Below are 16,054 nucleotides of genomic sequence, written 5' to 3'. Positions count from 1 at the left end.
ACTCTGAAGTCCCTGGCGGGATTGGTAAGTATCAAGTTCAAAGAGTTCAATGTGCCCGATGTTCACTCTTGTCCCCTTCCTTCCTTAAGTTGCAACTTAGTTCGTGAGAAGAAGGTCTCGTAGCTGCTGCTGGCGTTCAGGTAAGAGTCTGTGTTACCCAACGCTGTCCGGTAACTATTGCATGCGTTAACGTGTTGTTTTTCTCCCTCTTTACAGATGCGGCATATGAAAATGTGGAGAGTTATGGAATAATACCGCCGGTGGTAAATCAGGTAAGTCTATGGTGGTAAGAGGTTGTATTTGTTGATTCCCTTGGCTCACCTTTTTTTTTCTTGTGTCCCCTAGGTGCCGGATTACGGCGAAGAAATGATGGAGACAGTGCCGGATCGAAAGATGCTGTGAGAACTGGTGAGTATGGCGCCATGTTGGAGCTGGTGAAGCGACGCGTGGAGGACTGATGTACTTTCCAGGTCCGGAGATGAAATGGTTCCGGCATTAGGTGAGGAATTTGAAATAAGTTTGTTTTCTAACCTTGTCCTTTTCTTCTTTTTTATTGTAGGAGCTCCGGATTCGCCGCGGGCGTGGCAGAAGACTGGATGCTGGCTGCAGGCACGTGGGCCTGGCAGAAGACTGGATGCTGGCTGCAGGCACGGTGAGCGTCACGCTGCTGGATGCAGAATAACGCGAAGCATGTGCTGCTGTTCGGGTGTGGTTTAAATAGCCTCCAAAGTAGTTCCAGGTAAGAAGTTCCCTAGAGCCACGCCCGAGTAAAAAATAGTCCCTGTAAAAAAATAGTCCCATCCAGGCCTCATGTAGGCTTGGACTCTTTTGCAGCATGGTCTGCATCAGGTAAGTAAAGTCTATGGCCCTCATCACGACCCTGGCGTTGGACCATGGTGCTATTAGCACCATGGTCCATGCCGGTCTCCGGCATGGTGGATGGCGGAATTACCGTCCCCATCACAAGGTTGGCGGGGGCGGTAATTCCCCATTCACCATTTGCCCTTCCCCATTCCCATTTTGCCCCATAGGGCATAATGGGGATGGGGAAGGCGCTAATTACGGCACTGTAAATTACGGTTGCCGTAATTAGCTCCAAGGTCCCTTAGCGGGTTGGATTTTAACGCCTGCAAAAAGCAGGCGTTAAAGCCTCCAACCCGCTAAGGGACCTTGTAATCATGCGCTAATGATTTAACGGCGCTGACGCTCTTTACAGCGCCGTTACCCCATTAGCACCAGGGTCGTAATGAGGCCCTATGAGCCTGGCGCCTATGGCGCCAGGACTGATTTCTATGATGAGCCTGGCGCCTAAGGCTCCAGGACTGAACCCAGACAGCCCCTAGCCGGGGCTGCTGAGGTTTAAACAAATGTCTGGATGCCTGCTCCCGGGGCTGAGGGCCTTGGTCCTGATGCCCGGGGGAAGGCATCATGACAATACATATCTTGATCCCATACAGGGATGCTGCTCCTAGTGTCAGCGTTCCAACTATCACCTTCAGTCCATCTGCCAGCCAAGATGGCATCCATGACCAGAGATATGCTAGCCAGTTTTTGTCCTTCCCTGTTCCACATGCTATGTCCTCCATCTTCGCATGCATCTGGGCCAATTGTGCAAATGTGTCCGAGAGTCTTCCATTATCTTCATCGTTGGCAGGTATGAATGTGCAACATGAACTCCCTATTTTTGCACAAACTCCACCTTCCATCACTGTGAAAAGATCCAGGACATATCTATTTTGGAGCACCACCATCCTTATTGCTCTGAGTTCTTCTTTTATGGCGTTGAACCCATTCAAAAAGTATGTGTGATGCTGGTATTTCATCCAATGCGGCTTCTGATTTGCCAGAGAAGTAATTCCCCCCTCTCGTCACTCTGCTCAGTTTGTTCTGTGTCTCTTCATTATCAGCTCGGGCAGGCGGTACTGCATCTAGTGACCTCTTCCTTCTTATGTTGTTTTCCATTTTTGGGAAGTCATCAAGTTTCACGGCTTTCCTGTGTACCACTAGTGAGGGCATGTTGATGTGTACTAGGGAGCATATTCCACTCCCGGTCAGGTGGCAATTTCTCATATGCTTTAGATCACAAGCCCAATAGTGATACATCAGCACTGCTGTTCCCGCTCCCATTTCTGGGATCCTTCAAATCCTTTTACATCCTTCGTTTTTGCCTACTTCATCGGTGTTGTGCTATGGGCATTGGTCCAGCTTCGTTATCCACCCAAGTCACCAACTTTGCACTCCTTTCCCATTCTTTCAGGCACTTGTCATTTTCTTCTTGTACCTTGTTCACTGCTGACTTCATTCAGGTCAGTGCCTTGCTTCCCACCACTCAGTCTTCCCAACCATCGTTAGTATATACTTGTCCATAGATCAATATTTGCGGTCTCTCCCGACAGCCTGGCTCTCCTCCTGCTTCCCTCACTCTTGTCCATGGACATGGCAAGTCTGTAAAAAAAATGTCTTCTATACTTGTATATGGTTTACATATGAAACCTTTACAATCAAAATACACAAAATTCATCAATCAACAAAGAAAAGAAATGAATCAGTTATACAAATAAAATCGTCATCTCATTTAACAGGTATACAGTTTCGTAAGAATATATTCAAACATCTTAATAAAAAAACTGCCTCAATACTCAAATTCAAAACATATACCCTGTGAGCCTTGCCTAAAATTAATCTTCCTAAACTTTTTTATTATAGGCTTCATAGGAGACTTGAAACCAGGAACTGCATAGAAGATATGAAACAGTAAAGAGGAAACAGTGGAGAGCAAGCAATAAAGAGAGAGCAGTAGAGAGAGAAGATGTAATAATTTACCAAATCTCTGCAGAAGCGGCAATTCATGAAATTAGGAATTTACCATGAAAGGAGGGGTATCTGAGTATAGATGAGTATTTAATGAAACCTGCCACTGCCAGTCCTTCAACAGTGTTACCAATTGATAGGCATCTGGCCCACATATAATCATCTTCCCCTAAAATTCCCCATTTAGTACATTTCTCCATATATATACTTCTTTTCACCTTAAGCTCAGTACATTCAAGGAAAAGATGAAGGCTGGTTTCCACTACCCCTATCTTTTGGCAGAATGCCCATAAAGTATTTGTATCCTCTGCCAATTTCCTTCTCTTCATTACTTCTTTGGTTGGGAGAATGTTCCACCTTCATTTAAGAAGTAGGGAGCGATAGTAGCGGTTCGGGAATTGTGTCATCATGAACGAGAGAGACCCCTTTTTCCTATGCTTATATTTTAAATGAGAAAGAGATGGATATCTATGAAATTTCTCTATCGTAGTTATCCAATCGTAATCATATATGAGCCTTTTAACCTTCTCTGGGTTTCTTACAAGCGTCTCCTTACCATTGGACAAATCTCGTAGGGTTTGATGGCAAAAATCCCTAAACGTACACAGATATTTATTCCTGATAATGCCTCCCTGAGTAGAGACCAGTTTCCCTAAATCCTCATAAAGGGTTTCGCTCAGGGAGACTAAACGGAAAACAGCCATCATCCGCCACAGAGATCTCGCTTTCAGAGACAAAAGCCTTTCTCCAAATCATTCAATGGTTTCCCAAAATTCTACAATTCCAAAAAGTGTAGCTCCATCCCATAAATCATTTTAGGAACTATTTTTCCTTCATAGAACTCAACTGCTGGTTTTAAGGAGAACCATCCACATTTTCGGTCCATGTTAACTATCTGTACTATCAGAGGGAGAGCCTTCTATTTTAGAAAGGAACGGAGCCCCAAGTTTGATGGTTGTGCAAATATTGGGAAACCTAAGAGAATTTTATGTGCCCTTTCAATGGGTTGTCCTTCTATATTCCAGCCCATTTTTTTTCCTTCTTTCCTTTTGAAATAGCCAAAATGCAGGTCTTATTCAGGTTTATTTTTAACCCATTAATTTTGGTAAATTCTGCGAATTTGTCGATCAGTCACTGCAATCCCACTCCTTTTAATGTGATTGTCTTGGTGGTTCCCTTTTCGGGTCCATCCATTATGTATTGCAGCCCTTCATGGAGTTGCCAGTGATAGTTCATCATAGCTAGTGTATTGATTTAATTGTCTTCACAAGGGAAGGTCCCTTTGGACATCCACCTCAATGTTGCTGTTCTCCCTTGGAATCTTCCTTGCGTCTGGAACATCGTGAGGTACATCAGACATTGTGCTCTTGCTATGGGTATCTCTGTTGCAACAAAGCTCATGGCGCAGGTGAATAAACAGCAGACATAACAGCACTCCCCGGTGGTGTCCCTACCAACTTTGAACATGTGCTTATACCACATGTTGTTACTTGTGTGGTGTCTGTGGTATACGTAGCTACTCCCTTCATGTCTGCAGCAACACTGTGCTTACCTCTCCTTACCTTATCAGCAGTGTCTTCTCCTCCACCTGACATGGTAGTTCCTGCTGCTTGGGTCGGGGGAATGTTAGTATGGGTCATAGCGGTAGCATGATATGATATGATATGATAGGTTATTTATATTGCACTTAATACCCATAGGTTTCTAAGTGCGGACCCGGGAATCGAACCTGTGTTACTCCGTGTTGTCTTGCTTCTAAGGCAAGCACGTTGCCACTGAGCTATCCTCCCGAGCATGCATTGCACAATACAATTGCCATAGGACGATACCCAGTATTCCAGTGGGAACCAGGAAACAAACAAGAGTCAATATAAAGTTATTTTGTCCATTGTGACCACTTACGCCGCTCAGCCCGAGCAGCTGATGGGATGATAACGTTTCTTGCCTGAAAATCGCAAGAAAAAGTGGTACTGTGTTAATATTTGTCATTCTCAAGCTCTGTGAACTAAATAATCACTTAGGGCAAAGGAAAATACTTCCTCCCATACTCTCCCTATGGATGGATCTCTTAATGTGGGTAGGACGGGGTATGCACTGTGTTCAAGTTGGGGATATGCTTCGGTCAAATACTCTATGAATACCCGGAAATATACTTCAGGAGTTTGGGCTCTAAAATATCTGGGTCTCCTTATGGAGTGTACAAATTGGTTGGACAATGCTTCAGGGTGGTCAATGGGAGGCAACATCAAGGAAATTCCCTACACAATTCTAACAACATACGCGACAACCTGCATGTGCGAGTAAAAAGAGAGAGAGAGCAAACAGTGTTACAGCTCTCAGGTGTGCAAAATATAATTTATTGTTCTACAACCTGTGTGTGCGGGAAAAGGGTTAGGTCATATAAAATGTGTTTCAGCTGTCATGTGTGCGAGAATTGTTCAAGTAGCAACTTGCAGGTATTGGAGGATTGGACAATGAACAATATTTTTCACTGGTCATGTTGCACCAGTGTTGTTGTGGCTGGTTCAGCCGTTTGAGAGTGTCTGTCCGGTAGTCTCTAATTCATGGTCGTTTGCACTATCTTGTAGATCGTCGGTAGTCACAGCGTTGCCCCTATCAATATCTGCAGTTTTGCTTCTGGGCAAGGCCGATGCTTTGTAGGGCTTGACGTCTTGCAGGTAGTTCCAGGCAGTTTTGCCTTTTAAGCATACAGCTCGGTCTGTCACAGCCTCCACTATATGGGGTACTGTGAATCTGGCCACGTTTCAGCGGCGTACACAATTCTTCAGGAGAACTAGGTCTTTTGTTGGCTCTTGTCGTTAGAGTTTTCTTGCTCGCTGTCTTCAGGCCTGCCCTGGGTCCGTTGTATCTGGCGAGAGATAAAAGAAGCACCAGAAACCAGTGAAGTGACCTAGTAGTACATTTCTTGACCCAGCATTTCACCAGTATTTTCACAATCTTTTAGTGCTCTAGTGGGAGGAGCCAATGGGAGATACATGCGCCATCCCGTCGCCACCTCGTGGGGCGTTAAATGGTGGTCGGACCCTGGCTTGTTGCGCAATTCAAAAAGTGCCCAGGGCAAACAGTGAAGCCAGTTTTTTTTGGTGCTCTGCTGAGTTTTGGCAATGCTCTCCTTCAGGAGGCCATTGAGGCATTCCCACATCCCGTTTGCTTGCGGGCGGTATGCACATGCTTTGTGTTTTATTCCTAGCAGGGTAGTGATGTGTTGGAACATTTCGTTGACGAAGTGATAGCCATTGTCAGACTGCAGGACCTCACAAATGCCCCATTTTAGGAATACTTCCCGGACCAGGAATTTGGCTGCCCACAGTACGTCAGCATGTGAACAGCGTCCAGCCTCTATCCACATGGAGAATGGGCAGACAACCACTATCATATAGCGGTATCCTTGACATACCTGGATCATGTCCACGTAGTCAACACAGAGATGCAAAAATTGGCCTTCGGTTCTGGGTATGGCTCCTCTCACAACTCTCAGGGTGTGCCCCGCTGTGAATTCCTGACAGGTAAAACAGTTACCAATGAAATTCGCTTACATTCGGACAGAACCGTGATTCTCCAATGCGTGCAGCAATTACCTTTTTCCCTGTGTGCGTTGGGTGATGCAACTGCGCTAGTGCTGTTTTCAGTAGTGCAAGTGGCATGACCACTTTCCCTGTGTTGCTCTGTTGCCATAGGGTATCTGTGGGAGACACAGAGCACCATCTTTTACCCATAGTTCCTTTTCCTCTTTAGGTGCAGCTCCCTGCAGTTCCATAATCAGAGTTTCTGGTAAGTAATTGTACCCTTCTTTCAACACCATGTTTCGCACCCCTCCCGGAATGTTGGGCCTCTCCTTCAGTTCCCAAAATGTTCCATAATATGATGCACATTTTGCCTCATAATCATCTGCTTTGTTTCCCCTTGAGATGGCGTCATGCCCGTTGGTGTCACCAAAGCCAACTTCTGTGGGTATGTTATTACATCAATCAGTTCTCCTAACAGCGGCGCATGCTGTACTGGGGTCCCATCTGCTCTGCTGTACCCTCTTCTGAGCCATCGTGCCAATCCTGAATGTACTGTTGACGTAACGTAGGCACTATTGGAGTAAATGATCACACTCTTACCTATGCTGTGCTGTAGGGACAATATAAGGGCCACTAGTTCTGCAACTTGTGCTAAATAATGAGATGGTAACTGGGCACTTGCAACTGCCTCTCTTGTCCCGTCCTCCTTTGACCTCACTACAGCAGCCCCAGTCCTACTGATCCCATCAGTTTGATCAATCGTTTGAAGAACCATCAATGTAGAGCACGTCTCCCACCTCAAGTGCATCTTCCTCCACCTTGAGTGTCTCACTGAATTGCTCTATCTTCTTAGTGCAGTAATGAGCCCAATTCCCTGGTTGGTAGACATCTGTAATGAATAGTGCTGGGTTTACAGTTTTGCATCTTACTATCTTTAATTCTGCCTTAGATAGTATTCTCTCATATCCTGATGCTCTATGTGTGGTCAATGTGCTCTTTGGCTTGTGCAGTATGCCAAACAGGGTGTGCTCAACGTAGAGGGCAGTAGTGCACCTCATTGTTACTGCAGATGCTCTTTCTACTGCGAATGCTGCAGCTGCCAGAGATTGCTTGCATGCATAGTGTCCTCTCATTACTGAGTCAAGTTGTCCACTGTAGTAAGCAAGCAGTTTATGGCCCATGCTTGTCTTCTGTGTCAGGACCACCTTCAATACCACCCCGTCAGTGTGTGAGAATAAGAAGAATACTTTTTTGTAGTCTGGGGTCCATAGCACTGGAGCTGTACATATCGCTTCTTTTAGCTCATTGAATGCTTCAGTCATGTCTTGTGTCCAGGTCAGTGATTTTGCTCCTTTCTGTGCTGTTATGAGTGGTCTGGTTTATGTACTGTAATCGAAAACTAATGCTCTGCAATAGTTGCACAACCCGAGGAATTGCTGCATTTCCCTTACTGTTTCAGGCTGTGGTATGTTGCGTATTGTCTGTGCTCTCTTTGGGGCAATATGCCCGCCGTCTTTGGATATCAGCTGTCCAATTTACAGTACTTCCTCATGACAGTACTGGAGTTTGGCCTTGTCCACCTTGTATCTCTTGTCAGCTAACACTGTCAACATGTACACTGAGTCAGTCCTGCATTCGTCTTCTGTTTTGCTAAAAATCAGGATGTCGTCTACGTATTGTAGCACAGTGCTCTCTGTTTGAATGTTGCTTAAATCCATCTGTATCCCTCTGTTAAAGATAGATGGTGATTCGCAGTACCTTTGTGGCACACGAGTATGTTTCCACTTCTGGTTGCGGTACATAAAACTGGTCACATCTTGTGAGTCTGGGTGTAATGGGACTGAGAAGGAGTTCTTCAAATCAATCACAGTGAAGCAGGTGGCTTCCCCTTGGAATGCCACATAGAATTTTTGCTGGGTTTGCGGCTACTGGTTACTCTGCTTCTATAATGTGGTTAAGAGGGCGTAAATCCTGAATAAAACGCCATGACCTCCCGTTCGCCTTGCGTACGGGGTACACTGCGGTGTTGCATGGAGATTCTGATGGTACCAGGATGCCCCTCTCAATGAGGACGCTGATTTTCTCATAATGCCCTTGTGTGCCTCTTTTGTTAGGGGGTACTGCTTTACTATGGTACAATTGCTCCAGGTTAAAATGTTATCTTCACCCCCCTATGCTCTTTATGCACCCTACATCATAGGGACTCGTGGTCCATAAGATGTCGGGTACCTTGGTCATGTCCTCCTCCAAGAATGTCGGCGGTGCCTCTAGCGCCATTGCCATTCTTTGTGCAACCTCTCTGTAGCTGACCTGTAGCCAAAACCTTATACTTATTTCGAACATCATTTCCATCTCCAATCTCTCTTCCCCAAAGAGCTCCTCATCTGTCACCGTTGTTAGCCGGCACCCTTCTGCCACTCCAAGTATTGCTCTCCTGCTCTCCCCTTGTCATCTGTTGCATGTACTGCATGTACTGCAATCCAATCCTCCCTTGCCAAAACTGCCTCGATATCTACGGGCACTATGGTTCCTTCTGGCCCATCCAGTGGTGTTTCTGGTCTGAATAGGTACTCACCTGGCACCCTCCTCTCCTGCAATGCCTGGCATCCACGCAATTGCCATGTCTGTTCCATACTGGAATATTTCTGGGTCCAATGGCACCCGCCCTGTACTGTGCTCCCACAATATGCCTGAACAATCTGTCTTACATTCAACATGTGTATGCCTGTTGTGGAGTCTGTGAATGAGATGGTCATGTTTAGTCTACTCATGATGTCACGTCCCAACAGGTTTACAGGTGCTTGTCTAGAGTAGAGCAAAGGTAAAGATAAGTTGTGATCTCCTATAGATAGAGAGATGTTATCAGTGAAAGGAACCACTTCTCGAGCCCTAGACAATCCTTGAGTGTTCATGGCATCGGCTGAAAACACAAATGTCCCTTCCCGGATGCACAACCTAGTCGCCCTTGTGTCTACAAGAAAGGAACACATTGTGTCACCTATCCCCACCCCTATGCAAGGTTCCTCCACAGGATTGGGTGTAACTGACAGGATGGGACACATCAAGCTCATCTGGGGGCTGTCCTATTGTGTATACATGGATAGTCCATTCCCGGTAAAAAAGGGTTGTTTCCCACCATGGTGACCCCTCCCAGTCGTCTGGCCGGGACCGTTGCTATGGTGTCCATGGGCAATGTCGTGTCAGTGTTCTGTATTTGTGCCAACTGCTGTACAGTCCCTCTGGGTTGTGATGCTTGTAGGTACTGGGGTAAGGGTGCTGTCATTTGTGGTGTCTGTGTCTGTACCTGTGGTGTTGGTGCTGTTTGAATTGGTGTCTGTTGAAATGAGCCCTGCATCTGCCCTTGCTGCTGATGGTTCTGAGCACAATAGTCTCAGTGCCCTGCTGTGTACTGCTGGTGTCCCTGATACCCCAGTTCTGTTGGAACCCCCCAAATCGACAAGTTCTTGAAATGTGTCCTTGCTGCCCGCAGGTCCAACACTCTGGTGGTTCCCTCCCCTGTCCCTGGAAGCCTCCCGAGTAGTCTACTGTATTCTGTGGTCCCTGCTGTCCATATCTCTTAAGACCTCCCTGATTATGGTGCATCTGTGGTCCAAAGCCACCCCCCCTCTGGAATCCTCCCCTTCCTCTGAATCCCTGCTGGAACCTGCCCCGCCCCATGTATCCTCCCCCCATGGGCGGTGCGTATTGTGATGCTTGCTGGAATTGTGGTTGTGGTGCTGGTGTTGGTTACTGTGTCTGTGGTGTGGGGCTAGTTATTACCGTCCCTTCCATGGCATATTTCGATAATTTCTTTTGAACTAATTTAGCCTCATTGGTCTTTCTTTCTTCTGCCTTTGTTTGACCTTCTCTTGCCACAACCTGCAATGGTGTACTATTGTGACCTGTATTTCTGGCCATCCCTTTGCTTCCATCCCCACCAATTTCTTCAAACTCCTCTGTACAGGTTCTGGTAGTCTCTGCACCAAGATGTGATAAAATATCGCTATTGTTTTGTCCCACAGTTCTCAAGTTTCAAGGCACCAAAGCTCTTGAATATATTGAATAAGATCTTCGTCATAACACATTTTGCGTGACGTAATATACCTATGTCTGACATGTCTGGGTATTTTGTCCGTAATGCTTGCCATACCGTTGCTCTACAGTTTGCGAATGGTAACCCGTCATGTGCAGTGTTTTGTATGGTCACCCCTGTGACCCCTGCCCTCTTCCATATGTCGTCAGCCTCGTCACCCAATATTGATACCAACAGATTCTTGACGTCACCCACTGCCAGTCTGTGGCACCCTGTCAACTTCTCCATTTCATATATCCATTTCCCAGCTCCCGCACTTAGTGAGGGGAGTCTGCATTTAACATTTTCCTTGTCTGTGTGTTTCCAGGGTACATACTGAGGCCTTGTCCCTCCCCTTTCTAGTAGGGGCATCTGTGAGTATGCTGCCCTCTCCTCTGGTGTTCTTCGATACTGCCTGATCTGAATAGGCCCTCTCTCATCTTCAATGTCTGTGCATATGTCTGTCGCTTCTAGTGTGGGTATCCGTTTTGTTTCTTCATGTGCTCTAGACAGTCGCCCCCTAAAATGTGTCAATGGGGTCTCCTCTCTCCTGCGCCCTGGAAGATCTCTTAGTCTGTTAATGTATGCGTTTGGTGTGGTGCACCTGTCGGGTGTGTGTTGCTTTTGTTCATCTAGATCCGACCCTCCTCCCCTTCGTCCCTGAGACCTGCATTCCCAAGATGTCCCTTCACCCTTCCTTGTGAGGTAGAGCTTGCTGAAATCTCCCCTCTCGTCTCCTCTGTGCCTGTCTTCATTATCAGACCCTACGCCCATGTCACTGCAGAAATCATCTAAGAAATTCAACTTGCGTGATGTTGAGTCGGGGATCTGCTGTACATCAAGATCAATGTTCACTAAATTGTATTTGTTCTCCCCTTTCCATAATCCTAGGTGCGCTGAGCCATGCCCCACTGAGCTGTCTGCAGGCACATGTGAGCTATTCGGTTCTGTTCGCCTTTCCCCCTCCCTCCACTCCCATTCTTGTGCAGCCTGCTCCCCAGCCACCCTTATTGCTCGCTCTTCCTCCTCCTTTCACGCTCGTTCCCTCGCCAGCCTGTCCAGCTGCAACTTCCTCTGTTTTCTTTCTTCAAACTTGCGTGTTTCTTGCTCGATAATCTGCCTTCTCCATTCTGCCAAATCTACCTCTTTCTCCTCACTCCCCTTTCTCTACCACTCTTCCCTCTCTTTCTCTTTCAGTTCCTTTTCTATTTTTACACCTGCTCCTTCTCCAAAAGCTCCTTCTCCCTTCTCTGTTCACTTTCTTCCGGTTCCAATCTCTCCATCTTCTCACCTTCCGTCTCTTCCCATTCTAACCCTTGTCCCTGTCTCGTTGTTCCTCTTTCTCCACTTGAGCTGCCCTGTCATGTCTTCCCTGCTCCCTTCTTTCCAAACCCTCTATGCCCTTGTTGCTCCTTCTGCTACCCCTGTTGTCTTCCCTTTAAGTTTCAAAAGTATTTGTGCTGCTATCCACTCCTCCGTACCTATGCCCTTGAATTCTGCCTTTGCTGCAGCCCCTCCCTGTCTGCTTCGGAGTTGCTGGTGGGCTGCCCTGTACCTCACGGTTTCTCCTCTTGAGTATATTGGGGTGGTTTATACGTTGGGTTTGAGTACCCCTCTGCTGCCCGTAGATCCCTTAATGGATATATTCTGTGGTCATCATCTGTGTCATCGGATACTATGCTAGGAGGGGTATGGTGAAGTGCGGGTGGGTTAGACCCCTCTTCCTTTACCTCCTGCTGGTTCATTTTCCATCCGCAATCAAGGAGAGAGCACATGCTTTGAATAATATTAGCACAACTGCTATTTAACTTCAAAAATGGCATCAGCCATGGCCATCCCTCCTCCCCAGGAGCCACCACCACCACCACCTGGAGGGCCTCCAGAAAGGAAAAAGCACAATCATGCAGAAAACAACTAAGAGGACCAGGAAGATGACAGAGAGGAAATGCCTACCTCCAGCACACAGAAAGAATCAGGGGTTTGGCAGTTTTCTATGACCTTTGGGAATAGACTGAAGGCTAAGGCTACAAAGGTTAACTGCACTGAGTCCAACATTGGATTCAGTAGTGGACAATATGGACAGTACTCATACCACCTCCATGCGACGCCACACTAAACCAACCACCGGGATGCTCTAAGAAAGGCTGTTCCTTTTTCAGTAATTAATAGGCTATCTTCCTCTACCTCATCTTCCTCAATCAATACTGCCACAACAGAGGCTACTCCTGTGGGGCAGAAGATCCCACCATCTACCTTGCAAGTCATTAAAGAGGCTGTTGATCCATATCTTTCCAAGACAACAGTACTCTGTATATACTGCAACACACCACTCTGCAGGGGGGAGCAGTTTCAAAGTGCTTTCGAGGCTGCAATCTAGGAGCATGAGAAACACTGCCTCTTACCTTAGATTTAAGACACACACAAATTATTTCCCTGTCCACCTGCCCCTCTGTATCTTTCACTGGTGCCCCTTGCCACATTTCCATCCACCACCTTACTTCCTGGCCTCTCCTGCAAAAATAAAAAATAAAAAACACCAAAAATAAAAGTTCCTTTAGGAACCACCTTTCATAGTTAAAAAAATAGAACTAAAACAAATAATCTTACAGACTCCATCTACTTTACAATTCTCAGTAAAGTAGTTAGACTCAATAAGATTCTCCAACATTTCCATTAGCATTTTCTATTATGTGAATGGTAACAATGGACAATTGTATACTAGAGAAAAAGTTAAAAGGACAGAAACAATTTGTTAGTTTCAAATACTTTTCTCCAGCATACCATAAGGACCATAATCCATGGACCTTTATAACTATCCACGATCTCTGCAGTCCCGTTTCCAGGCTATGCATCATTAAAAGACCTTGATGGCACGTGCACACCATCGCACAAGACAGCCCTTCTACCCTTTTTACTTTTATATTTGTAACACTCCCTCATTGCCTACTTTTGAAAAAGCACACATCCATCCACCAATCACTTCCAAAAACTCTACATACAACCGCATCAACATATTAAACTTCCACACACTAACTGCCACTTAACAATGTTCTACAAATCTTTTGCATCTGCATTTCCCTTACTTATACAAAGAAATTGTACACAGTGCTCCTATAAATGCACATATGCATTGTGCAGTCAGAGAAGTGCACAAATAGAAGGGGCAGTACGGATGGGCTAGTGGTCATGGTAGCCCAGAAGGGAAGTGCCAAGGAATGACAAGGTGGGAGGCCACTGGCTAACTGCTGGGGCAAAGGAGTCCCAAGTGTGGGGTGGATCCTAACCGTAACATCCCTTTAACAAAGTTTTTTCTGGCAATTTAATAGATTTTTATAAGTGAAAATGTTTCATGATGTTACATTACTGTATATAAGTTTTTAAATAATTCCTCTTTTAACATATATAACACAAGTATAAACCTGCTTTAACAAACAAAACATATTTTTTGCGAAAAATACTTATGTGCGTCATTATCAGCAGTGCATGCTGGGGATGCAAATCATCGTTAAATTGCCTACGGCATGATGCTCGACCATGACCCCAGCCGCATCAAACCACCCATATTATTCACTGCACCTACCCTGCATCCTAGCTGAGTCTCCACTATACCCTAATAATGTGACCAATGGCCAGTGCTCATGGCTTGTAACCATTGCCAATCTCCAAAATCCATGGGGCATGGTCTTCAGCCATGCCACATTCCCCAATAAGCAAATCAGAGTACACATTTGCGCTTGCCGCAGGTCAGGCCCACTACCCAGACACCAAATTTATATCACTAGTTTTTGTACTAACAATCTGACAATTTGGAAAAATAAAACACAAGGCAGATTTTCAAAAACATGCTTCCAAATCCTTGCTGATGCTTGTTGCGCAAGTTTGTTGTAATCCAGTCCAGCTCTTCACGCTGTAGCTGCAAGCAGAATATTTGTTCCCATTCAAACCTACGACTTTGTTCATGCCACATGCCCAATAACCAAATTAAAGTACACGTTTCTCCTGGTTGAGGTCCAGGCCCCTTGCCCAGGTACCAAGGTTATAGCTCTGTATTGTGTACTTACATTTTAACACTTTAAAAAAAATAAAACACAGGACAGATTTTCAAATCCATGCTTTGAAGTTCTTGCTCATGCGCCTCGCACATATTTGCTGCAATCCCGTCCAGTACTTCAGACTGTAGCCGCAATCACAATTATTTTTCCCATTCAAACCTATCCCGATTGCAGCTTAGGAGAGTCTCACAGCCGGCATCGACTACATAGATTCTGGCTCGGCATGCAGTGTTGTTGTGCGATAGGTCTGATCTGAAGGATCCTTGCACCGGCAGTGGTTTCTTGCAACCGTATGCAAAGAGCCGTACCTTCCTGTCTTGGAGCACCGGCCTCGGGTGGAGCTTGTCAAAAGTAGCTACTGGCATGACGTTGACGGTTGCGCTGGTGTCGATGACTACTTTTATTGGCTTGCCGTCCGAGATGACTGTTCAGGATGGTCTCTTCTGTTGTTTGGACCTCTTGGGTTCTACCGCTGATTTGAGATGTACGCGGTGCACTCTCTTGCTGGGTTTCTTTTGCCTTTCCTTGTCCCGTCTGTCAGGTGAGGTGCTATCTTCGCTCGCTTCACTTTCACTCGTGTCTGGTGACTGACGTGTCTGGTGGTCTACGGCTCTCGCTCTTCCTGTATTGCTCGGCTGACGGGTGGTTTCTCGTGGGCGAACTTCTTTCGATGTTCCTGTGGTCATTACGGCAGCTGTTCACGATCTCCTTCGCTTGGCGGATGCAGGCAGACTGCTCCGTATTGGTTGAGGCGGATGCACTTTCTCTCGTCCTTGAGGCACGTGGGACTTGGATGGGTTTGAGCCTCTGCCTCCTAGTTCTTGGGCGTGTTGGCGTCTCATGACGGCTGCAACTTCCTTGTTTTTTTTCGGGTTGTCTAGTAGACGTTGGATTGCGGCCTCATTTACCACCACCTGATCGTCCGTTCACAAAGACGTTCCATCTCGAGTATTCGAGCTAACGCTATGTTCTTTTCTGACAGGATGGCTCGCCTCAGTTTTTCCGCCACAATTCCGTTGATTATTTGGAGTTGGATGACAAACTCCTCGTTGGGGAATTCACAACCTACTGCCATCTCCCGGAGGCGGGCATGAAATTTGTCCACTGTTTCGTTCTCGTGTTGCCTGGCCAAACAAAAGTGGAATCGTTCGTAGTCGGGATTAAGGTCAGGTTTGAACTTGTTTGTGAGTGCAGTCTTAGCAGTGTCGTAGACATTTGCATCACCGTTGTCAGGGATGGTGTTGAAGAGGCGTAGTGCCGCCGCTCCGATATTGAGCAGGAGGAATGTGCGTTTCTTTCTGTCTGCAGTGATCTCTCTGGCATCATGATGCATCTCGAATTGTTGTAGCCACCCCAGTGAATGGCCACCCCTGTGGTAAATGGGTCAAAAGGCGCCATGAAGGTGGTCAGTGCTGGGTCTGAGTGGTCTGGGCCGCTGCTCCTTCTATCTGACAGACTTGCACTTGCCCTTGAGGGGCGTGCATTCGCGCTGGACATGGTCGAGCAGCGGTGCTATGAGGCAGGCTGCAGGTTATGCGCAGGAAAATAATGTTTCCTTCCGGTGCAAGCACGTGCTTCAGGTTGTATTAGTG

At 46.4% G+C, this 16,054-nt stretch overlaps 1 protein-coding gene across 2 annotated transcripts in view; it reads right to left on the bottom strand.

Annotated features, from left to right (window-relative positions):
- LOC138579502 (uncharacterized) overlaps window positions 1-16,054 on the bottom strand; it is a 1,088,345-nt gene that overhangs the window by 135,373 nt on the left and 936,918 nt on the right. The gene's annotated exons all lie outside the window — the stretch shown is intronic.

This window comes from Ambystoma mexicanum, chromosome 3p (assembly GCF_040938575.1).
Source record: "Ambystoma mexicanum isolate Mex_15411 chromosome 3p, UKY_AmexF1_1, whole genome shotgun sequence".
Classification (NCBI taxonomy): domain Eukaryota; kingdom Metazoa; phylum Chordata; class Amphibia; order Caudata; family Ambystomatidae; genus Ambystoma; species Ambystoma mexicanum.
The sequence above is the reverse complement of the archived record's forward strand: the minus strand, read 5'-3'. Positions and strand labels throughout refer to the sequence as shown.